General features: G+C 38.6%; 1 non-coding gene across 50 annotated transcripts in view; it reads left to right on the top strand.

Moving 5' to 3' along the window:
• LOC141729846 (uncharacterized) overlaps nucleotides 1-24,954 on the top strand; it is a 485,161-nt gene that overhangs the window by 241,650 nt on the left and 218,557 nt on the right. The window lies entirely within an intron of this gene.

The following is a 24,954-nucleotide window of genomic DNA, read 5'->3' as shown; positions in this document are numbered from 1 at the left end:
AGACTAATGCAATTTCCAAGTGATTATCTTCTCTCCTTTGGCATGTTTGATCTCTTTGCTATCCTGTTCTAGCTTTCTCTCAATCCAGCTGTCCTTCACACATCAGTTCTAAGGCCTTGTGTGATTTAGGTCTTCCTAAACTGGTGTATTTTAACTAGCTGACCATGTGTATTTCTATACCAACTAGTCCCGTGCTACACAATTGAGCTTTAAAAAACCTTCTCTGAGTAAGTGGACTCACTGAGTGCTGAACAATTGTGGACTATATGTCTTCTGAACATATAGTCTTCTGAAACAGAGCTCCTTCAGATATTGCAACAATCATTTTATTCTGAAGTATAAACATACTACATATTTTAAACATGAATTAGCTGGTGAATGTGGTGCCTAAACTGCTATTTTACTGTCCCTTTAAAATACATATTTAAATCCTAGGCTGTGTATGACTGAATTTGATTTAGCACTTTGTCTTAAACCACAATTCAGTTTAAGGGAGCCAGTAATTGGGTTTTCCTCACAGTGACAGAGGATCTCAGAATGAGGTTGCTTTGACAAATATTGTGGGCATCATATTCTTATGGTATGAAACTTTACTCTGTTTTCACTGAAGTCAAGGGTGTCCATTGATTTTACTGAATAGTGGAAGCCCTCTTTACAGCCAAGAGGGCTTTAAGACACACCATAGCAGAAATAATTCCTTGGGCAGGTGGCATTGCCCAAAATACTCTTGGCAAATACAGCTGATTTAGAAAGGAGCTCACAATTTTTCTTGGTGATGTAGTACAATATATTAAATAAATGAGTGTGCCATTAGACGAATTTGGTATGACCCACAGTTGAAACCAGATACAGGTTTTAAAACTAAACCAGTATTGATGTACTTCTAGAGAGAAAATACTGCCGTATTACAGCTTGGCCTTCATCTTTTACATTGTTGTGAATGTATCAGTGTTTGCATAGGTGCCCTCTGGAGTGTGTAATCACACACATGTACAGCTTCAGCTCCTAGCCTGGTGGGCAGATAACATCTTGAGGCCAGTGGAGGGGATGCTTACCTGTACAAGGCACTTGTGTAAGCTTATACTTTGCATCTTCTGGTATCTCTTGGAAGCTCTTGTCTTCAGCACCACCTTGCCGTGCTGCCTGGGTAGGAAAGATTTCACAAGAAATTACTGTGTGATGGTAGGAACTGTGTACTGCCCTACATGAGTCCTTGTGCAGAAACACAGTAGAAAGTTTGTCTGACACAGTCACATGTATTTGATAGGGTATTACATCCTTTGCTTCAACTTTCTGTACCTCTGAAGCCAGCAGGCACAAAAGGGCTCTTCATAAGGGCTCTTGTCTTCCTGCAGTGGTAAAGGACCCTGAGCAGCAGCTCTGGCAGTGAGGACACCTGGGTGTGACCATGGCAGCCTGTGCTTTGGCTGAATGTGTTTAATGGCACCTCATGGCCTGTATTCTGTCAGATAAACTGAAAATATTTTTTAAGAAAGCAACACAGAAACCTCTTTCCTGAATTGTTTGGGGGGTTTTGTTGTTTCTGTAACAAACACCACTTAGTTTCTCTGCTATCTCTTATTTACTATATTAAGCCATATTTGGATGTTTTTATGTAATAGGCATAAATGTAGTGTTTTAAAGGGAGAAGTGTTTGATAAAGAGAAAAAAATTCTTTTCTATTCTCAAGAATGTGTAGAAGTTGTGTGGTTTAGACAGAAGCTGGAATTCTGAGTGATGCTTCCTGATTGAAGGAATCTGTTAAAGCAGAAGAGGCAAATGTGTAGAAATCCTTATCACATAGTGCTAAAACTTTGCACAAGTTCAAAAATGATAGGGTAAGATCAGAGCAGGGGGAGTGGGATGCATCAAGGATTAATGTATACAACTCTAGTGCTAGTGTTCCTGATGGGCAAGTATTCTGGAGAAATGTTACTATTTGCTTACTTTTATTCATGTGGTTTTCAGTGTATTATGGATGTTGTCAGAGTCAGGATACTTGACTAGCTGGATCTTTTCTCTAATATAAACAATACTGCAAAAAGAAAGAAGCTCAAAGAAATAACCTTATTTTAATAAAATATTTAATTACTTCTTTATTCTTGTTGTCAATACCAGAAGATAGGCAAGACAGACTGTCTTATCTGCTAGGCTATGTCTATTCACAATATTTTGGAAAATCTAAATAATGATTCTATTAGAAATGTGACTTTCAGAATAATATGTGTTCAAGCCCCAATGAAGAAGGTATTGCTGGTATGGATGGATACATTGCTTTATTTCAGAAGCGACCATAAGCCAGAGAGCTATTAGACCTCTATTGTTGGATGATGGATAGGATTTTCTGATAAATCTAAGCAGAAGGTAGTCAATGTGATCATCTAATGACTGGGCAATTGATTCACTTCTAGGGAACTTCTGGTCTAACTCCATCCCATTCTCTTCTGGGAAGATGAATTGGTAGAATTCTAAGGGACAGCTACTGTAACCCCTGGTAAGACGAAAAGAAGTAAGTGTTAATCCCTTTCTGCTCACAGGAAGTCCTAAACACAGCTGTACAACAGACCAAAAGGGCATCTTATCAGTTAGGTGCAGCTCTTGATTAGATGGAGTTGTCCAAAGGAGACGTGGATTCCTGTTCCCTTGCTTACAAGAGAAGATATCTCCCATGACCTTCAGCTATAGATTCTCATCATGTTTGTTGGCCCAGGGAACAAAAGATTTTAGAGATCAAAACTCACAAGGAGCTACCATGTGGCTGAATTTTTTTAAAGAAAAGAAGAGAGAGGACTTGTTCTTTTTGAAGACTGAAATAACTGAAATACACCACTAAATATTGTGGTGTATTTAGAGGCCGTAGCAGAAGCAAACTCCTTTCTTCCCATTTTAGCAATTCCCAAGTGTTTGGTAGTAGTTCATTCACCTCATGATAAAAATGAGGAGATTTGAGGTAACACATTTTACAAGGCTTGTTAAACCTTGACAGAAAAAAAAAGTTGGCCTCTAGCACAGCATATTGTGAGCTGAAAGAAACAAGACTGAGCTCCTTGGAGAGCAGAATCTCAAGGGTTTTACAGATACTGGGTCTTAGTCAAGAAGGACCATGGAGGGACAAAAAGATATTCTATGATAGCTACAAATGAGGTGTACTGGAAGGATGAAGGTCTGAAGGACAAGCTGATGCTGCAAGGACTGCCTAGAGGGTACAGTCAGTCAGCAGAGCTGATAGTAGATGTCTGCTGAGATAAAAAAATATGGAGAAAATCAGATAAAAGGCATAAAATCTGCTATGTAACAGCTAGCAGGTGTTATGCCTGGTTTTTTTTTTAACCACAGACAGAGTTTAAACTGGGCTGGTTCTTATTGAGTTTTGTATTTTTTTTTCTGATTGTTAGAAGTTTGCATTTGCACCTGCTAAATTGTAGCTGAATTCTAACTTCATAAATATTAGCATTCATCTTTCTGCTTCTTATTCAGTTCCCGCTAGTCTGCATTTGCCTATGGGTAACCACCATACACTTACCAAAATATACTACCTCAAAAAATTATTCAGACCAATAATTGTGCCCTGAGGCATATAGTTGAACATTCACCTCAGAAAAATGAACAATTCTAGTAGGTGAGCTTGTGTGTATCATATACAATCAATCCTTTTTAGAAGATTTAGCACACTTGGAAAAAATGTGACCCTGCTTTGTTCAAACTCAGTGTATGTTTATAAAAGTATCTGACTAAGAGTTCTGGGAGCTCCTTTAACATATCCATTCTGGAAGCAATGACACACTTTTGGACAAAAAGTAGTTGAATTCAATTCAATATATGCAAAGGGAAATAATTTGGAAAATTTAAAAAAGATTTAGTCAACCCATTCCAATCATAAGTGTTGCAATTAGGTGAGTGATGTACGATATGTCTGAGAAACTTAACTGTAGCAATGCTGGTAGTTTTTCATAACTATGTTTTTTTAGAGCAATTTGAGACTGAAGACAAACCTCTGTGTCAAGTCTTTAATGGATGGTTCTGTAGAAATTCTGTCTACTCAAAATACAGGGTATATAGCATAATGCTCAAGCTAGAATTAAGGCTCTGTATGATTTAGAAAATGAAGTTTGACTGTAAATATTATTATAGTTTTATACTTCTATTTTGTAGGAATGCTAACTTGCCAATCCATTCTGTACATGAATCTCTACCCATAGCCTTAATTCACTTACAGAGTTGTTTGCAAATATACAATACGTACATAGACACACACATATATATACACACACACATATATATATGTGTGTGTGTATGTATGTATGTGCCAGTTCCATAGATGGTTTTATTCAATAGGTATCAAGGGGTTTTATGAGGGAAGTGTGATGATTGTCTCAACTTTGCAGTGGGGAGCTTAAAGTAAGGAGGGCCTTGTAGACTTGCTGAAGACTTAAAAGTAATTCTCCAAACTGAGTAGTGATTTTCGAAAAAGATTTTGACAGCATAAGACAAACCATATTCTGCTGAGCATTTGCTATCTCCTAAACTTTCTTAAAGTGTGCTGTTACCCCAGAAAACATAGGAACAGATTTGTAAGTGTTAGTTTGTTAAAGTTCAGCTAGGGTTTTGCACTTGAAATTCGGGTGGAAGGCAAAACGCTGCTTTTCATGTGAAGATGTTTATGTCAGTCCATAGCAAAGAAGAGGCAACTGGCAATGAGAAAATAATAAAAACTGTAAGTATTTTTTGATTCTTTACTTATTGTAAATCTTAGGCAAAATTGAAGTCCTGCACTGGGTTTCCTTATGTGCTGAAAAATATCTCTCATGCCCAAGAAACACACAGACCAGAAGTGAATACATGCACCTATAGATGCAAATCTGTGTATGAAGTTATACCCATGTATTTCCATGCACATGCTTTATATTTTGTGATCCATCCTTCCCTTCCTCTCATTAAGGCAAATCGTAATCCGCATTTTCACCTTCATTTCTTGGGTTTCAGTTTTAAAGCAACATTTATATGACAATAGGGTTTTTGTTTACGGCATTTTCTATCATTCCAGTTGCAGTAAAGTGTTTGGAAAGCTTCACTGAGATTTGCCAAAAAAAAAAAAAATCCTTAGTACTTTTCAGAAATAATTCTTGCTATCACTTATTATTTAATGAAGTGAGTATGGAATTGTTGAAGCTGCAGCATCAGTTATGACAAGATTAAAAACCTGCAGATTTTGTCTGCTCTTCCAACCAGTTGAAGCTTTTTCTGATGAGATCCCATGCAGGAGTTATGAGTTGCTTCAGTCTTGTTTGTGAGTAGCCAGTAGCTTTCACAGATGTTGGGCTGGACTACTAAACTAGGTGTCAAAGCAACATTTGCAAGACTGGTGAAAATGACTGCTTATCAAATAGATGATCCACATCTATTTGAATTGTTATTTATTAATCAAAGATCAGCAGGCAAAATGGTCTTCACAGAAAATGTTCTGCTAGCCAGTGATTTCTGGACTATGTCCCTTGTCCTGATTTACAGTCCTGAAGAATGTGAGAGGTCAGTTCAGAGGTAATAAAACTTTCAAATTCTTGGCTATGGTGAGGAAATTTCCCTTTCCCACTGTGGCAGCTTCCTAGCTACTCTGCTCAGGCCAGTTAAAATGGAAATATGGTATGTTAGGGTCCATTATGCTCTTGAGAAAAATTTTTCTAACTAAAATCCGAAACAAAGGAAGATGCTAAAATGTAGTCGTGAGATTGTGTACCAGGTTTATGTGGACAAATCTTCATAACAACTAATGAGGAAATTAGTCATTAAAATTCAGTCAACCAATAACAGAGTTTGTGCCTGTAAAATCTTAAGCACCACTTTGGAAATGGCCACTATAATGAAAAGAAAGTAATCTTGGTTTGATGGAAACAATGGTAATCAGTTTTCTCTAGTGAGCTTTGGTAAGAAATGTTTGTGCTCATGTTCAGTCTATAATAGGACGTTGTGGTATTGGTACAATCCTATTTCTAGCAAAGAGTTATTCTTAGTTGGGTCTGGTTCCTTTGTGTCTTCATTCAAAAAAAATGTAGAAAGCAGAACAAGAACACTACAGGGAAGCATAAGGACTCTTCAAAATTCTGTCTGGTCATCTTTAGTAATTGCTTGCAATTATAGCCCTTTTTGCTTAATTTCTTGTAAGCTTCTGACTGACGTGCCACCCTTTAATGAGCTGCACGGATGAAGAATGTGTTATAAACAAGCTGGATACAGGTAAACAGAAATAACAGGGTGTTCCCCATGGATCAGTGTTCTTTGTGGAAATGTTTATTTTACTTGATGTTACTTATTTTAGTTTTGAGCATTTGTTAATGTGGGTCTGAAGATAATCAGTTTGGGCAGAAGTTTGTGGAGGGGAAAAAAGTATATTTTAAATGTCAAATTATATTTATAGAAAGTGCAGCTTAGATTACATGTAATTGACAGTGCCCTTTAGATTAACAAGTGAGATAGGATCATCTTATTTTCAATAATCTTTTATGTTTAAGGTGTTTCTTTAATGGTTCGGATTACAGCTTAAAAATAGAAAGCCTGTGCATATGCTTCTGCTTGCTAGGGTACTGCAGACTTGATTTCTGAGGTTGCTGACAGCTTCTGAAAGATTTAGGAACTGTCAGCAGGAAACATTCCCATAGAATCTGTACTGTGAACTTTTTCTGGAAAAACAGCATCATTTAGCAGGTAATATATCTGCAATAAAAATACAGTTATGCAATAATGACTCATTAATATGGTCGATCATAACATGGTCTTTTCAATTCAATTTAAAAAGGAACTTGTGGAAAGAAATAAGTTCCTACTCAACTAGTTAGTGAACTTGGTTATTTCTTTTATATTGTTGGGTTTTAAGCTTTGAAATAGCTATTTGATTTGTATGGGAGATAACATTTAGTCATGACATTTGATTTCTGTATAAACAGATTTCCATTTATGTTTGGATTAGTACAATAAGGTTTTTTCCTCTTTTCTCCTTTTTTTTTTTTACCTTTTTGAATATGCTAGAAATTGCTCGAGTACTTTGGTATGTAACTGCTAATTTATCCTTTATGTCTTTATGATCTTGTCAGTTCTTCGTGTCTGCCATAGTTTTTCTAATCTAAAATAATCCCAGTGAAATCCTTTGATTGTGTGTTTGGACCTGATCCATTTCTAAAGCAGGAATGTAATGGGCTTTATGGCACTTACTTGGAAGTAATTTATCCAACTGAGTGAATATAGATACTTGTTTTAATAAGAATATGCTTTATGGTAAGTGGAGACGGCTATTTAATTAGCCAAAGGGAAAGTAGTTCATGATACAATCTGTTCCAATCATCTTGGACATTAAACAAAAAGTCAGACAAAGTTATTTATATACATGCACTTTATTTGCAGTTGTTTTGAGTAACCTCTTGGTAGAACTTTTCAGCATTATCAGGGGAAAAAAAATGTGGATGTGCATTTCTTTAAAAAAATGTAAACAGGATTTTCACTTATTGCTCTCAGTGCTTCAAGTGTGCATCTCTTAAAGCAGTTGACAGTGGCAGCAGTGCTCAGTTTATCCTGGATAATACGCTCTTTCGACATTTGGTGCTTTACATCTTTCTGGTGTGAAGCCTGATATAGGATGCCATAAAAGCATTACACTCTGCTTCTTTCTAATGTGGATTTTTCTATTGCCTTGAGCTGCCTATTGCATAGATAAATAAGATGTATTTCTGAATAAGGATTCCTGTGCAGTGCTGCAGAAGCTGCTAGGATTTTAGGAGGGATTAGAACAGCATTTAGAAACTAAATGAGAACATGCTTCCTTCAGTTCTTCTGACTATATTGAGTACTGGACTTAATTTTTTGTGTTAAAAGCTTCTATTAGTAGTAATTGTAGTTACAAACCTAAAAACAGCAAGGCAAAGCAGGAGCAGTGTGCAAGTGTTAAAACATGCTGTTATTTATGAGTATGATATACTTTGTTGTTGGACTGTATGCTTCATTTTCCTACAAAATTGTCTTCCTTCAAGGGACTAATCCATAATCTGTTTGATTTGATTTAATAATTTCTGTGGACTATAGTGATCTTTGGATGATGTGTCAAGGAAGGAAGAAAGGAAGTCTTATTTACCCAAATGAAGTTGAAGTTATTTCAAGTACAGGACACTTTTGGAGAAAAGTGGTTGTATTTCCATCTATAAGTGCTTGCCTTATGTTTAAATGGTTATTAGTAATTGTAAATGACTCTTCCTCGCCCACCATTTTGTCAGTAGAAAATTTTCTAAGGTTTTTACACTTAAGCAGATCACTAGGATGTTCCTGAACAACTGATTTCACATGCAATTTGTCAGTTCACAGGAGCCTAACCAGAATTTTGTGTAGTAAAGCCTTCATTGTGCTGAACAGACAGCATTTTCTCAGCATTATGATAAGAGACACAGATATGAGGCATACTCATTCCAGAGGAATGCCTGTGGCAAGAGGAGTGAAGTCCTAGGGCTAAGTTTATTTAGTGCAAAGAAAAATATAAAAATCAAGGAAGCACTTTTCTTGCAGCTCCAGCTTCCAACATTTTGTACAGTGAGTTGGAAGAGTTTTTGATATAAGACAGTGGGTAGTGTGTGCTGACACTTTCCCTCCTCCCCACAAACATGCATCACCGGCTGGTTTATGTGACCCTGCTTGTCCCCATGAAGTCAGTGGTAACTCTGGAATACCAAGCAAGTCCAGCCTGCGTGCAAGCACGAGTTGTGACAGAGCCTGGAGTCTAAAGCCAACTCATGGCTCTCTTCTCTGCAACAAGTCAGGGATGAACAACTACTGTAAATTGTATGGGTATCTCCAACAGACCGTTTTATTCAGCTACATAATGCAAATAAATGCATCACACTAAAGGGGAGAGATGTTTGGTTTGGGTCATATTATGACAAAATTCCATATTAAATCAATTTAGCAGCTCAGTTCTGGCAAATCACCAGTAGGTTACTCACAAGTGTCAGGGACTTGCTGTGTCCAGTTCTAGCATGATATCAAATGTTAATAGACAGCTCAAGCTCTGTTTAAAATTGCATTTTAAAATGGAAGCAAAAAATTAAAACAGGTATTTATTATATACATATAGTAACTGTCCCAAAACCCAGAGGAAAACCTGTCTAAACTTCCTAGATCTGGTTGTCTGAGGCCCCTTTTCTGGAAGGTGCTAATTGCTTCCTAAGGGATGCCAAATGCTCTCAAATCATTGAATTCAATGAACCCCGATTGATGTATTTCAGTGAATTCCTGATGAAGTCAGCCCTTCAAGCACTAGACTCAAGGGCTCTCAGAAGTATGCAGGATTGTGTCCTACATGGATAAACAAAACAATGTTAGTACAGTGTTCTGTATGACAACCAGGGAGGTTAATAGGTCAAGAACATCAATTAGAACTTATGTAGCTGTACTGCTCATTTATGCTTTCATTTTTTGGACACAGATGTATTTTTAACTTTTTGCAGTGTGAGTAGTCCCATCCATTCAGATATAGGGAACTGTTTAATGTCTACAACTCGATACACCTGATTACTTTCAGGGCGAACATTTGAAGAGTTTAAGAATGGGGACAGGACAGGTCTGCTGTTCTCCCAGTCAGCTGGACAAGGGAGCATCTTCAGGAGCTGATCCCAAAACCTGGTTTGTGGCCTCCAGTGGTTCAGGTGCTGCTGCAGAGGCAGCTCAGCTGTGCATGCAGGTATTACATAATTATGAATGTGGTAACATCAACAGTAAACCCAGGGTTCAAAGTGCCCTTTGCAAAGCTCTGAGGTGCAACAATGTTTTTAGGGTGTATGCATACCCTTTAAAAAATACAGCAAACGCTTCTTAGTACCTCTCTGGAGCTTTTGGGACTTAAACTACTTACCCCATATTGGCAAATTTAGCTTTTCAACTTCACTGTGAAGTTGATCATTACATTATATTGGCAGCTTTTATCTATTACTGACATGCAATCACTTCTACAGTGAAATGCAGTAGCCGTTTCAAAGTGCCATTGCACACTCATGGGAAATAACAGGCATGCTTTACTGATCACAGATCATCAGATCCTCAGATTTGGATCTCACACAAAAGACCTTCACATCTCCTAACACCTGAATCCAATACCGAATCAGAAGGAAAAACATTGTCTATTGCATCACTAAGCTGTTCCTGCAGTGGTGAACTTTCTTGGAGGTCTCTCTTCCAAATGCTAAGCAGCCCAACTGGTCTTAGCTTTTAAGATCACAGCCCAAGGTGGTATGGCTGCCGGCCATAACTCTAATGAAAACCTGGTACAGTGGGTAGATTGTTCCTGGATCTCATTATAGGCAATTGTTCCACTACTTCTGCTGTTTTTAATTCCTAAACCTAATATTTACCTCTGAGCATTCAAGGTTATTTTGAATTTTATCTTGACAAATCACTAAGGGGTCTATTCTTCTTTCAATGCGTGCCTTTAACTCTCATTAATGTTCATATGAGTTATGCACAGAGCTCAGTTCCAGCAGGTTTTTCCAGCAGGGCCTGAGTCTCAGCCCTTATATGGTGTTTCAAAGTTTCTTATGCTTCTGACCAAACACAAAGTTCTTCTGCCCAAATGGAGCAGAACAATGCTTCCTCCCACCCTCCACTGTGACCTTCTGGTCTGCTATCCCTATCAGTGGAAAGGAGTCTGTCCCCTTTTCTTTCCTCATTTCCAGCCGTGGAATGTATGCATACTGGGAATCTTGGGGGCACAGTTTAGCAAAGAACTCACTCAGGCTCAGTCTTACAGAATCCTTGTGCAAGCTTTTACTGTACAGTAACTGACAGTGTATTTGGTACTGAATCAGGCTCTAAATTATGCCTAACACTCAGTTGACTGGAAAGGTAAAAATCTGGGCACATCATTTTGACATTCTGTGAGCTCTCTGGCAGTCTTTCAGTTATACTTCTCAAGGATACTTTTGCTTTTTTCTTCATATTTTTGAAAAAATATCATGTATCCTGGACTGAGCACATGATATCTAGAAACAAACAAACCCTGAAGGAATTAATTTTTAGACACAAGAACCCAAAGATTTAATAGGATGAGTGTTGTTCATACTGTATTACCTTCTGTAGCATGAGTTGAGAGACTTAGCATAAAGGTTTTGGAAAATTATGATTTCCTGGGGCTTCTGCACCAGCCCTTTGTCAAGCACTGACTGAAGCAATCTCAAAGAAAATGCTGAAAATAGAAGGGATGATTTTGAAACTTAAAAATACCTCTGCAGGGCAAGGTGCATTCTCCTCTGCCTGGTGAAAGGAAAATAAATCTCTTTCTAATAGAGAAGAGCTGTAGAAAACAGACCTGGAAATACCAATGTCTGCATTACAGAGATCTCTGGATACTGTCATGAAAAAGCCAAATATGTTGCTTCTGCAGGTAGAGATCACTGGGAAAAAAAAATCATTCTTCCACAGATTTTAATGTTTTCTTTGAGGTTGGAGGAAGGAAGAGGGGAGAACTACCCCCCATTTTTGACAAAAGCCAAAACCACAGGAAACATGATATATCTGAAATTAACTGTGCTGTAGGGAATTCTGGACTGACTGATGGTGTCTGACATAATTTTGGTCAGTTTTAGTGGTGTGGTTTGCAGAGAAGAAGAAGAATCGAATTGGAAGGAATTTTGTTGGTTCTGGGGCTCCCAGGGCCCACAGTCCACTGTACTATCTGTCCTGAGAGTGAGAACACAAGGTTTCTAGTCCACTTTGTTCCCACATTTTGGAGCACTATTGAAGACAGTCAGCCTATACAGATTTCAGAAGTGGGCATCTGAAAGCTTTGGGATTCAGCATGATGACAGATGTCATCCTGCAGATACCTACAAGCTACAGTGCAAGCCATTTTTGGGCATGAGGCAAAGGTCCTTGATCCCAAAAGCTCTGGTTTGACTGAGGTTGGCAAGGCTTGCATCTAAGTACCAGCACTGAGAACTTCAGTGGGAGGACATACAACACTCTGAGAAAATGGGCTTCCCAACAGCTCAGCAGACAGGCTGGCAAGAAGCCAGACATTCTAAGACCTGCCTAACAGACAGGATGTCACCAGGTGTTGGCTGAAATACTCTGGGGACAATTTATAGATTTTGATGAACCAGCATTTTTGACAAGCAAATGTCATTGGAGAATTCCCAATGAACTGTAGTTTCCAGCAGTTTGAGATGGTTCAGATGTTGTTTGGTTTAAACAAGGTTGTCTTATAAAATGCAAGCAAGCATCAGTTACCCTGTGCAAAACTGTAATGTAAAAATTATCTCTTTTGGGGGCATGGGTTACTTACAGAAAGCTAGTTCCTAAGTAAATACTATATATTTTCTGTGCAGAAGGCAGAAGTGTTCTAGGATTTTGCCTGCTTTTCACTTCCTAGATGAAACAACCTGGCTGATCAGACAATAAAGGAAGGTGAACATGTATATGTACCAGGGTGTAAATTAATAGCTCCAGCCTCAAAGCAGTAAAGTGATATTTAATGTTTTGATTTCTACTTCTTCCCTGGGGACAGAACTAAGAATTTCATGGTCAGTTGTAGGTTCTCAGTCAGGACGGCCTCTCTTGTACCCTTAGGAGCTACAAGCCCATATGTGTTTTTCTTGTGGAGATTTCAGTTTGTCATATGAGCAGAACCCAATTCATCTTCTCATTCTCTTTATTTTTAGGATAAAAATGGCTCTGACAGAGCCTGCCACTTATTTTTGTCCTGCTTCTTTTGCTTGGGTTGGTTTTTGAGCTTGTACCTGGGAGTATTTCAGTGTTTCTTTCCTGTTATCCAGGTTCTGCTTTCAAGGTGCTTTTTGTCCTAAACCCTTGAGCTGCTTGCCCAATGGCTTCCCCATTTTTTGTGTGTCTCACCAAATTGTGCAGTGATTTAGCATGGTCATCATGTTCCCACTGGTTCCAGTAACAGCCTCTTCCTTAGTCTGAGACTGACTTTCTCTGTTGTGTGAGAAAGATGGTGTTGATGTGTCTGACACTGTATCAGAATCTTCCATCTTTTTCTTTGTCCTAGTATCTAATGTTAAACTAATGCATAAATCAAACATTATGCCTTGCAGACAGGCAGTCCAATATAAAAGTCACACATTTACAAGCTTTCATGCTTAAGAAAATTGAATCATAGAATCATTTATCGGAAATAGAATCATTTGTTGGAAAAGACCCTTTATAGAAGAGAAAGTCTGAAAGTAAGAGCTAACAGCTGCATCTGGATAGCAGCCGTCATAGCATAATTTTTAATATACCATATATTTTTATTTTTCCATCCTCTGGATAATTTTTCACAGAGATGGTACAGTGAAGTGTGCTTTCAGCAATGATGAGAGTGGCTTTGATGCTCTCAAATGACAGTTTTACCTTAGAAGGAACAATAACCAAGCTTATATCTTCACTAATTGGTGGCACCAGTGAGCTCTACAGTTGGTGCAATATCTTTGTTTTAAAACAGTGAGCTCATTAGAGGCAGTAGGCTGCTTCCATTGGAATGGTTAACAAGCTGCAACCCAGGACATTTCTACGTGCCTTTCCACCCCCTCAGAGACTGCCTTAGTCATCACAGCCTAAGAAAGTAAGAAAGATTGTTTGCTGAAATGTGAAGGAATTTCACCATTCTGTGGTATTGGAATTAATATATTATTATTGGATTCCAGGCCTTTATTACTTTAATATCTTTATTTTGACTGTGGCTCTAAAAAAGCAGATCTGTGAAAGAACTTCTGGCTTCATACACAAACATAAAACTTTTAAGGGCATTATGGTGGAAACATGCTTGATTGAGAACTGTGGGCATTAATATAACCAATTCAATCTAAACTTGCTTCAGTACCCAGTATTTACTGAAACAACTTGAGCTAAGCAATGGTTATATTGTCTTGTTCTGGAAAGAAAACAATTGTTTATTGTATATCACAGAATCATAGGGTGATTTGGGTTGGAAGGGACCTTAAAGATCATCTAGTTCCAATACTACTGCCAAGGGCAGGGATACCTCCCACTGCTCCAGGTTGCTCGAAGCCCCATCCAACCTGGCCTTCAACATTTTCAGGAATGGGGCATCCATAACTGCTCCAGATAGCTGGTTCCAGTTCATCACCATACTACCAGTCAAGAATTTCTTTCTAGTATCCAATCTAAACCTACTCCTTTTCAGTTTAAAGCCATTTACTCTTATTCCATCACTATTTGTCCTTGCCATTGAAAAGTCCCTCTCCAGCTCTCTTGCAGACCCTTCAGGTACTGGAAGGGGCTCTAAGCTCTCCCCAAAGCCTTCTATTTTCTAGGCTGATGAACTCCAATTCTCTCAGTCTGTTTTCCTAGGAGAGGTGCTCCAGCCCTCTGATTGTCTTTGTTGCCCTCAACTGGACTCATTCCAACAGGTCCATGTCTTTCTGATGTTGGGGCCCCAGAGCTCTCTCTGTATTGTCTGATGAGAGCAGAGGGGAGAATCACCTCCATCGCCCTGCTGGCCACGCTGCTCCAGCTGCAGCCCAGGGCAGGGTTGGTTTCTGGGCTGTGGGTGCACATTGCTGGCTCGTGCAGAGCCAAACCCCCAATCCTCCCCAGGGCTGCTCTCAATCCATTCTCTGCCCTGCCCTGTCAGTGCTTGGCATTGCCCTGAGCCAGGAGCAGGACCTGGGGTGTTGCACAGTCAGCTGAATCTTTAAGCTAGCTTGATGTAGGCCCATCACTTTCTCTGTGCAGTATTACAAAGCCAGCTTAGCTCCATGTTTAATCTAAGTCCACATGACTAGATATTCCTTGAGAGATCATAGGAACAGCCACTGAATTTTAAATAAAACACCAGAGCTTTTGCTTTCAAAGCCAGTATCCTCAAGGCTGGGAGGAGGTCTTGCTTAAATTTTCCTGATTAAGAGTGTAGTAGATGACACTGGCAGCTGAAAAAGTTGTCAGGTGTCAATAACTGTAAAATCTAAATAACAAGCTACCCAATGCTCTACTGAAGAGAAGTCTCAAGAGCTAAATTATGGGAATTCTAAAGGATTAACTGGCTAACATCAATCACACACTCAGATATAAAATCTGCTATATTCAACAAGTGCCATGAACAATTGCCTTTGTACATCTCAAATGTATCTTGGGTACCTGGTCAGAGATTTAAAACCATGGTTACAAGCTTCACCTGTTCACAATGTAGTTACTGACATTTGGCTCAAGCTCATTACTCTCTTACATTATAGGACTATTACACAGGCTGCTCACCCTTCTACTTATTACTACTTTTTGAGCCAAACACAGTCTGCTGTGTTTTGGTGGTTTTTTTGATTGTTTGCTACCATTATATTAATGATGTTGTACACATACTACTTCTGTGTTCTGTAGACCTAGTTCTTTTGCTAGAATCAGAATATGAGATGTGAAAATGTGACCATCTGAAATACGTTATTTCTATGCCACTGTGTGCCTCAGTGGAAACAGAAAGGATTTGGAATACTTGCCTGCTGTTTTCTGTTACTCACCTTGAAAGAAAGAGGAAGGTAGCATGGTCTGTGTCCTCTGCAACCACAGCCTTTTCCAAATGCTTTGGTGTGTTATTGTAACTTGCCTTTTTCCCTCTTAAAAGTCTCTCTGTACTACATTATAAATACCAATAAAATGTTAGTAGAAAAAAACCCACATAAAATTCATGTTATTTGTTTTAGACGTCTACAAGATACAGTCAGTGTAGGAGGCTGGAATTTTTTTACAAGGGGGAGTATTATTTTCACTTTTTAATTTCACATTGACCGATATTTTTACTTTGGGTAAAATAAAAACATACATTTTCCTGAGCCTTTACCAAGATAAATTTTCTGAACGTTAGGCATTCCAGGATATATAGCCAACTCCTCCTGAGAGGCCAACGGATAGATCCGTTTGCTTTGGAATACGGTTTTCTCCATCTCCCGTCAGCTCTTGCCGGCGTCAGCAATATGGGGCATCATGAACAAAGCAAATCAGAGTTTTAAAATGGACCAGTCACCACCTTCTCATGTGTTCTGTCCTATCATGGTTTAGGTCAAGGATTGTGGTCAAGAGGAAATATGGACGTTTTTGCTCTTTGCACACTGGGGAAGAGGTGGGCACAATGTGTTTGGGGTGCAGTTGCTGCACATGCCCCAGGGTGGCTGGGATGCCAAGGCACTCTGATAGGGCAAGGAGTGTTGGAGTGGAAAGTCAGCGGATCAGCTTGGTCACCTCCTTCCACTCCTGGCAGTGAGTCACTGTGACCATGTTGTTGAATGAAGTCATCTGTTACCTCTCCCCCAAGCCATGTGATTAATACATTTCTTAACAAGCAGATCGCTGCTCATTATTCCCCAGTGTTCTCAGATGCTTCTTTTATTTTCTAGAGCTATCTGAGTGATTTGCAGAGAATTGGGGATGCCAAGTAGGCCAGTTGTCTTGCAGAGATGGTGGCTGGTGTGGCATCTGAGCCCCAGTGCAATCTTTTAACAGTTTATTTATGAATGGGCTGTATTTCTGTATATTTGAAAGAAGGAAAATACTTCAGTTTGTAAATTGACTTATAGATTTAAATCTTGCAAATACGTGTGGTTTTGTGTATTACTATGTACCACTTGGATGACACTGTAGGGGCAAACTGTATTCTCTCTGTTCAAATTTCAGAGGTGTTAGTATTGCTTAGCCCTGCAATTCTCTCAATTAAAGGTACAAATAAGAAATATTCTTTTATCCAAACAGTTTTTAATTACTGTTAACATACAGTTATACAATATGCTTAGAGTTTTTGATCCAAGAACCTCTCAGTATCTTTAGAAAAATATATCACAGCAAGTTCATAAGAATTCCCACCATAGGACACTTAAGTCCTATGCCTTTCTTATGGAAGTTTTCACAGCAAAATTGTTTAAAACTTAATTTTATCAGACTGGATAATGACTAAGGTAGGAGCTGAGCAATCTGATTTTCATTGTAGTGTATTATGTAACAAGGTCCTGTGCAAATAAGTTGTAAACCTTTCATGGATAATCTTCCAGAGGCCTTGTGATGTTCTTGAAGGACTTCCAATTTTTCCTTCTTTTACTGATAGAAATTGACTATTTTTTTGGCTTAGGGATGACCAGCTTTAAACTTTGTTTAAACTTTTACTGAGAAGTTGAGTTCTGCTCTACTAGGAAAGCAATGATTTAAACATCCTATTCATTAATTTTCAAGAATTCATTTTAACCCTTTCATACTTGTTCACAGAAATGATGGATCTATGGAATACTTGGTGACTGCCACTGCATTTGGGTCATGAAACTTACTGGTATTATTTAAACTTGTCTGTAGTGCTTAGCAGTGCTGACTTAGTCTAATTGCAAGCTGCTGTGGAAATGTATTCTAGTTGCTCTTACAACTGCATTTCATGAGCTGCTCAAAGTTTGAGTCCTCACAACCCAGCCCCAAGTGTTGATTATGATGTACCTGTCTTAGCCTTCTGTGTCTGTACAGCCTGGCTTTCACACATGTTCTCCCAGGGAGGCATGTTGTAGTCTGGGAAATCCTTGCTAGATTTTTGTTAATAATGTTCCTTATCTTTCCTATATATTTTTATGAATTAGTTATAGATGCTAACATTGAATATCTAATTTCTGGTTTCAGAGTTTGTCCATTTTCTGATGACGAGGGCAGTTTATATTTTGCATCATCTTTTTCATTCTCCTTCCAAACTCCAGCAACTCCTTCTGCATTAATTTCACTTGTTTTGTACTATGATTTTTTTTTCTTTGAAATGTTACAAACTATAGGCTTACTTAATGAATGTGCGGCTCTGGAGTGTGAATGAAAGGTCCAGATGTCCTGCCCTTCATGGACTGCAGCAGATTTTGGATTCTCCTATACAAAACCTGACATTGAACCATATGGAATTTCTATAGTAATTTGACAGAAAATATTACTATTTTGACAACTATTTTTCTCTTATGAGTATCAAAGCATATTTGGGAATTTACAGTGAGAAGTGTATTTCAAAATATTGTAGCACTCATTTTTATATTCTTGAAGTGGAGATCCTAAGATAACTAGCAGCTTTCATACCAAATCAAATCAAGTCTGTAGCGCAGTGCAGGTACTGGGTTCTCCTGTGTGATGTAGCTAAACAAGTCCTTCTGTGTGTGAGAAACAGTCTCAATGAAGGGCTGAAGTATCAGCATCTGCAGTGCTTGGAGGAATGGGCTGTTTCTCACAGCCAGAAGAATGCAAGAGAGGGTCTGAATTATAGTCCACATAGCAAAATAACCACCTTCTCCATCCTGAGCATTGTGAATATATAATTATTTAGTGACAGCAGATAGTTTAACATTCACCTTCTATTAGCTTATTACTGATTCTGCTGTGCTGACTTGCCTGCTTGGCAAATTTAAAAAAATACAATCAAAACAAAGAATTGGAGCTGTCTGCACACCAGAAAGGACTTTAGATTTGTCTCTGACAGTGATCCATGGAAATAACTTGAGATAACTAGTGTCTTCATTTGTCCTACATTAGGAAGGTGTGGGATGATTTTTCTCCCAATTCAATGCATTGATAATACATAATGTGCTGAGATTGGTTTAAATTTGAAAGAAAGTACTTTATTACTCCTTTAACAGTGCCTTTTAAATTCAGTTCTGATAACTGACTTTTTTTGTTTGCTTCTGTAGAAGTTGAATGAGTTTTATATATTGGAAAGTTTTTTGTTCCATGTATGTCCAATGGCTATAAATGGTACCAAATATTTTGAATTCTCCAACTTTTAACTTGATTAAGGATTTTTTGGGCTCTCTATCATGATAGAAAAGACATGATTTACTTTGTCTCTGCGATTTGATAGCATGCTTCCAATGTGTCCTCATCTTGTTCATCTCCCTTCTAGAGTAAATAATCTTAGCCTTTTCAGAGCATTCAAACAGTCTGATTGTTATTCATTACATCTCACTCACCCAACACTTCTTTATTCCTTTCTTCTGGCAGCTGTAGATGTTACTGGGGTTTTGTTTTCTATTTTAGGTCGTGCTCTTGGCATACAAGGTTTGCATTTTCTATGTTGATGTACATTACCATTGTCAACAATTAATTATGGCATTAATTTTGGTTCCCTTTGCATAGCTGCTTGTGATGTCTTAGTGAATTATCATTGTCCTACTTTGTCCTGAAATAAATACCCCTCCGTACCCTGCAGATGCTGCCATCTCACTGCTCCTGGACCTCCCAGGCATTACAGGCCTTGAAATAGAAGAAGCCTTCAATAGTTAGCCTTTAGCTAAGCAGAATATTGACCTGAATGCCATACTCAGCTTTCTGCTGCACAAATTTTTACCCCAGCAGTATCTCTCCCTAACCACTTGGCTTCCTTAGTAGCTTTCCATGAAGAAGCTTGTCACAGGCTTGCTGTGCCTGCAGTTACCCTGTGTCAGTGGCTTTCCTTACCTTGCTATAGTACCAACAGAGCTGTGCTGAATTTCAAGGGATTGAGGCCTAGTTTTCTATTTGAATCCGTTTACCAAATTCACCTGGTCAGATATGTGATGGATGATTCAAGACTCTAATTCCTTGATCATTCTGAGATGACACTTACGCACTTATGAACATATTCCCATGGCCCAACTCCCTTTGAACAGTAGCTTTCTCAAGTAAGAGCTTGTCTTTTGCCACCAGCCCAGCCAATTTATACTTAAGATCTTTGGGACTTTTGGTATAATGTCATCATCTCTGCCTGATGACTCATTGTTTTTATAATTATGACTTTGCCGAAGAACCCTTTCCCTGACACCTCAATTTCCCGAAGTATATCACCCTTATTAGCTTAGCAAAGAGGAAGGAACTTGGATCATGATCCTCACCTACAAATCTCTATGACATGCCTGGGAACATTAAAGCATGCCCTGCAGTTCATGATATTTTCTAATAAAACCAGATTTACAGATATGACAATCCACCACAAGTAGCAATACTTTCCCTTCAAATTCCGGTCCTTTTTGCCAGTTTAATAAAAGTAGAGCACTATGTTGAGTCTTTTTTCCTACCCTTTTCTCAATTTTCCTATTTACATGGTAATTAAATTGGTAACTGGGACAAATAAAATTTTGTTGATAGGTCCCATTTTTGTTCTCATTTGTCATTCAAAGAAAATTGAAATTTTGGTTGAAAAATCACAACTTTCCACATAAAATGTTGCATTGAAGTTACAGAGTTCAGCTTTCATTCCATTTTCATCCCACAATCACCTGAAATTCTTCCATTTGTTCTGATAAACTTGCTTCTGATATACGTCATATATTTGTTTTGCCAGACAGAAAATTCTTTGCTGGAATTTTAAAGAAAATAAAGGGAAAAAGCCCCTAGTGAATGGGATTTGAAAAGTGCCAAGCTTACAATTCAGAGAGAGCTGTACGTAGCACCATTAAGGATAACAAGAAGAATAATTCTCTGGTGGGGACTCTAATAAATGTAGTCGTGTGCTCTACTAAAGAACACATGAAAATGGATGTGGTATAACAAAATTATTCATAAAGAGAGACACAGAAGGTTGTCATGCTGAGTGGTTACATGCAGTTATATGGAGCAGTAACAAGGTTACCACTAGAAGCAGAGTGCTGGGGTGCTCACAGATGTTTTCTAGCTAGCATAGAGTGTAAACTGTTTTTATCTTAGAGTATATAGACAAAACTGGAGTTGAAAGGGTGCTAAATCTTTCTGCTGATTGTTAATAATTCAGAGCCAAGTGGCAATAACAACTCATGTAGGTCAGTGTAACAACCCCAGCAACTTCAAGATGTTTGATGGAAGGTTTTCAGGCTACATGCTTTACTGCTCTTTCTCCTGGATTATTTTTGATACAATATGATCATATTCTCACCCTGTCCTTCATAAATAAGCAATGAAATGTGTGCATGCATGTGTGTGTATGTGCACACAAATGTCAATGAAATACAGCAAACAAACTGAAGTACTCATTGGAAAAGTTTAGTGTGGAAGCAAGGAGCTCTTCCTAAGCTGCTACTGTAACATTTCAAACTGTAATGTTAGAAAACCAGAGGCTGAAACTTTGCTCATATTCCTGAAGTACAAAATGTCTAAGAAGTGCAGTAATTCAGAGAGTTGGCTAAGTGTTGTTCCAGCAGCTCACTGAGCTAAAACATCATTTACCCGCAACATCAATATGATCTGAGTTTTATACTATCATTTAAACATTTAAACAGCAACAGATTTACAGCACAGACTGGAGATATGGCTGTAACTAATACTGTAACAAAATCAATAGACAAATGTTTTAGAGAAGGGCAGTCACTGCTGTTCTCACTGATGTGCGTTTGTGTGCACAGCACAGTCGTGCCAATGTGCTTTGAATTCAGCTCATAGGAAGGAGTTTTAAGCTCAGGGATTTAAAGCATTCAGACTTCCTCAGACCAAAATCATATCAAGACATGGCTAGGAATATCAGTGGCCATGTCTAGAGCCAATAAAAATCTGTGGAAGTGTTTTTCTACTTAAATTGGCCTTTGGGGATTTGCCTTTAAGATTACATTTTAATTGAAGTAGTGAGCCAGTTCTGCATGTGGTGGAAGCAAGAGGGCTGCTAATATTAGAGCTCCTCAAGAGCCCTGCAGATTCTGCCAGGTTAGTTAAGGTGTTTCTACTGGACTTAGACTTCAAGATGTGGAATGATGAAACAGTTTGGACTGTTTCATCAGTGCCTCACATCTTCAGAAGTTGATTTTAGGCAATCTTTTAGTGGTCATGGTGCTCAGCTGGGATAGCAGCTATTTGCTTTCCCATTTTGGGTATTTACATCAATCACCATAAACATTTTGTCACCTCATAACATCCTGGATTTAAAAATTTATATATAGAAACAGGATAAAAATGTAAAAGCTGAAAGGATGGACAGAATCTCTGTGACCTGTGGCAAAAAAACTCTCTGTAAATATCAAGCATAAAAATTATAACTTGGAAGTTATAATGTGCTGAATGCCTGACCCACACACCTCAGTTGTTAAAGTTACTAAATAGGTTTTTCTTCATATACAGGTCTTTTACCCTGCATTTATGGGCTTAGAGTGCCAACCTAGAAATAAAGGCTTATATTGATTTTTATTTTGAGGTGAACATACACTTTCATATTCAAAGCCTATTTCATAAGAAAGTAATTGTCTTTTTCTTCTATTATTTTCCCCAGATTAGCTACCCAGAAAGAGAGTCAGAAATAGAAACCATTAGGTAATTTTAAGAATTAAAATTTTCTTCTCACCTAAACAAAGAATTGCAATGAACAGTTTTCATGTGAAATAGAGGTTAAAATAATTTGATTTGCTTCTCAATGGAGAGTGTTTGTGCGTGCAGATCAAGAGGAGCAAGCAATACCAGGAAGGTAATTTTAGCTAATGTGTTTTAGTCTACTTTTAGGGCTCACTGAAGCCACATGCATGATCTGTTTCTATTGTGCAGCTGACAAGTTGTAACTTGTGAAGTTACAGGAGCACAATCCTTTCTATGCAGGAGCCTCACTGCTAAGATATTAATCCGAGGTCCTCTTCTAATTGCCAACAGTAATCAGTTTGTTCATGTGGTAGATGTATCTATTGTTGGCAGAGGACAAAAGGGTTAATGAATAAGTGATGCCAAAAACAAACCCACGTGTTGCATTGGGAAATGTTTCTGCAATAGTGTGTCATTGTTCGGGTGAGGAAATGTCACGTGCAGCTTCAGACTATTTATACTGCCTGAAATCAATTTTGAAAAATGTAAGCACTGGCCACAGTGGGGCCCTAGCAAGGATTTGAAATAAACCTCCCAGGAGGAGGATGTAATTATTTTCTCTTAATATCTAAAATATCAGGTTTAAAGGGAGAAGGTAAAAGCATTCATTCAGCACAAGTGCCTCAGTGTGTTTATTGAATGGAATCACACAGTCTGGAGGCCAGCACTGTGCTGCCTCACATGCCTGCTATCCCACTAATTTTGCTGGGATTAGAGTGGGTGTAAATGAGCACAGAATTTAGCCATGGGATTCTAAATCTACTTTGGCTGAAAAACCACATGTGGGCATGTGCACACCTCTGCACAGACACACACAGTCTGCAGGTGGAGATTGCTGTGGTATGCTTCTGGGGTGGAGTCCCCATGGCAGGAATGCCAAAAATCTTTTTAATCTTATTCACCTCAGAGAAGTTATAGCTGGCCTTGACAGTGGTATTTTTGTCTTCAAAATGTACTGCTATTTTAAAAACTAGTTAAACACACTTAGTTGAAGAAAGCTGTATTGCCTTGGTAATTTGCATTTGTGAGCTTCCACCTGTGAGCCAGTTTGTGCTCAAATAAGACAGCCACACACCAGTTTCTTTGAGCAGCAGCAAATGACCATTTTCTGAACTGGAACAGGAAGGGAACTGAACAGGAAGAACTTGTAGACTCTTTGCACTGCTGAAAGACATCCACGAGTCTTTAATTCAGGAAGATAAACTTGGAGAGACTGCTATTGAGGCGATATTCTTCTTTCCAGCTACAGAGACAGATGTAGAGCTGAACTCTGGCCATTTGTGTGTGTGAAACCAAAGTGAAAGTCCTATCCAGAAGGTTGTTCTGTTGCTCTGAAGCTCTGTGAGGGCTGGAGGTCAGAGTGAGACTTCCTATCTTAAGAATTGTCAGTGTCTTATCTCCTAGTGATAATGCTTCTTGCAAAGTAGTGGAAATCTCTTGCAAATTATTTCCATTGCTCTTTGCCATCATTAGTAGAGAGTTTGTATTCTCCTGCTCACAGGAGGATCAGCAAGTATCAACAAGGGTCTGCACGTGTGTGATGTTAGGACCATGTCAAGATTAGAGTCAGGGCCTGAGCTCAAATTTCAGAAATATCCAGGTAACTGGAATCCAGATGCCATCTTTTACTCTGTGCCCATCTCTGATTTTACTCAGATATAGTAGCAGCAGAACAAAACAAGCCAGGTCTGTCCAGCAGAGGAGATTTAAAAGTAAAGATGTGAGATCTACAGGAAGGATTGCTACTATCTCTGAGCCATATTGTGTCATTGATTTTTAGGCTGATCTCTTAACTGATTCCAATTGTGACTTAGACTTAAAAATTGATGATACAGTATGGCCTTAAGTGAGGAAGGGTGAGGGCTTGGGTTTGCTTGCAGCTGCAGTGATGTAAATCCTGAGTCACTGCGCTCAGCTGGAGTTAGGTCACTTGTGCTGGAAGAGCTTAGGGCCTGTTCTTGTGGAGTCAGGGAAAGGACCCACAGCACATCAGCTGCTTCAGAGAATCAGCCCATCTGCACCCTCTCTGCCCTCAGCTATTCAGATAATTCAAGGCAGTTTACCTCTCTATGCAAAAAGAATAAACAAGTATTGAAGTAACCACAGGATAAAAGCATGCACACAGGCAATTATGAGAGAGCAGCTGATGCACTGTAAGTTCACACCCTGTGTTACCCTGTGGTAACTTGTTTGTAAGCTGGCTCTCTCTGAGCATAGTACCAGAGAGCAGGCTGCAGCCCTTTGCATCACCCTAATGACTGCTGCTCAGACAATATTTGCAGCCTGTTAAGCGCTTACAAGAAATAAAGAAAAGGGATGGGCTAAAAAAAGTCTTCCTTCTGGGGATATTTTCCCAAGCTTTTGAAGTAAGAGCAGCCTAACAGTTCTTACTAGTTAGTATCTAATGGTACTAAAAGGTAGTGCAATTGCTATTCTTAAGATTCCAGTTTCTGTCTGCTAGAATTTGTTATAGCTGTCAATAAACAAATCATGGTAATAATTACAGTGGTGCCTGCTTATACCTCCTTGGTTAACATTTTTCATTAGTTTTATTATAATTCTGTGTTTATTAGGAGTTGTAACTTCGACAGAGGACCTGCTCTTCAAGATGAATTTATCCATATAATTATAAACTATTCTTTAATTTTTAAATCTGTGTAGTTTTACATTTACAAAATGCCAAAAATTGTGTGC

This window comes from Zonotrichia albicollis, chromosome 8 (genome assembly GCF_047830755.1).
Source record: "Zonotrichia albicollis isolate bZonAlb1 chromosome 8, bZonAlb1.hap1, whole genome shotgun sequence".
Taxonomy (NCBI): Eukaryota; Metazoa; Chordata; class Aves; order Passeriformes; family Passerellidae; genus Zonotrichia; species Zonotrichia albicollis.
The sequence above is the reverse complement of the archived record's forward strand: the minus strand, read 5'-3'. Positions and strand labels throughout refer to the sequence as shown.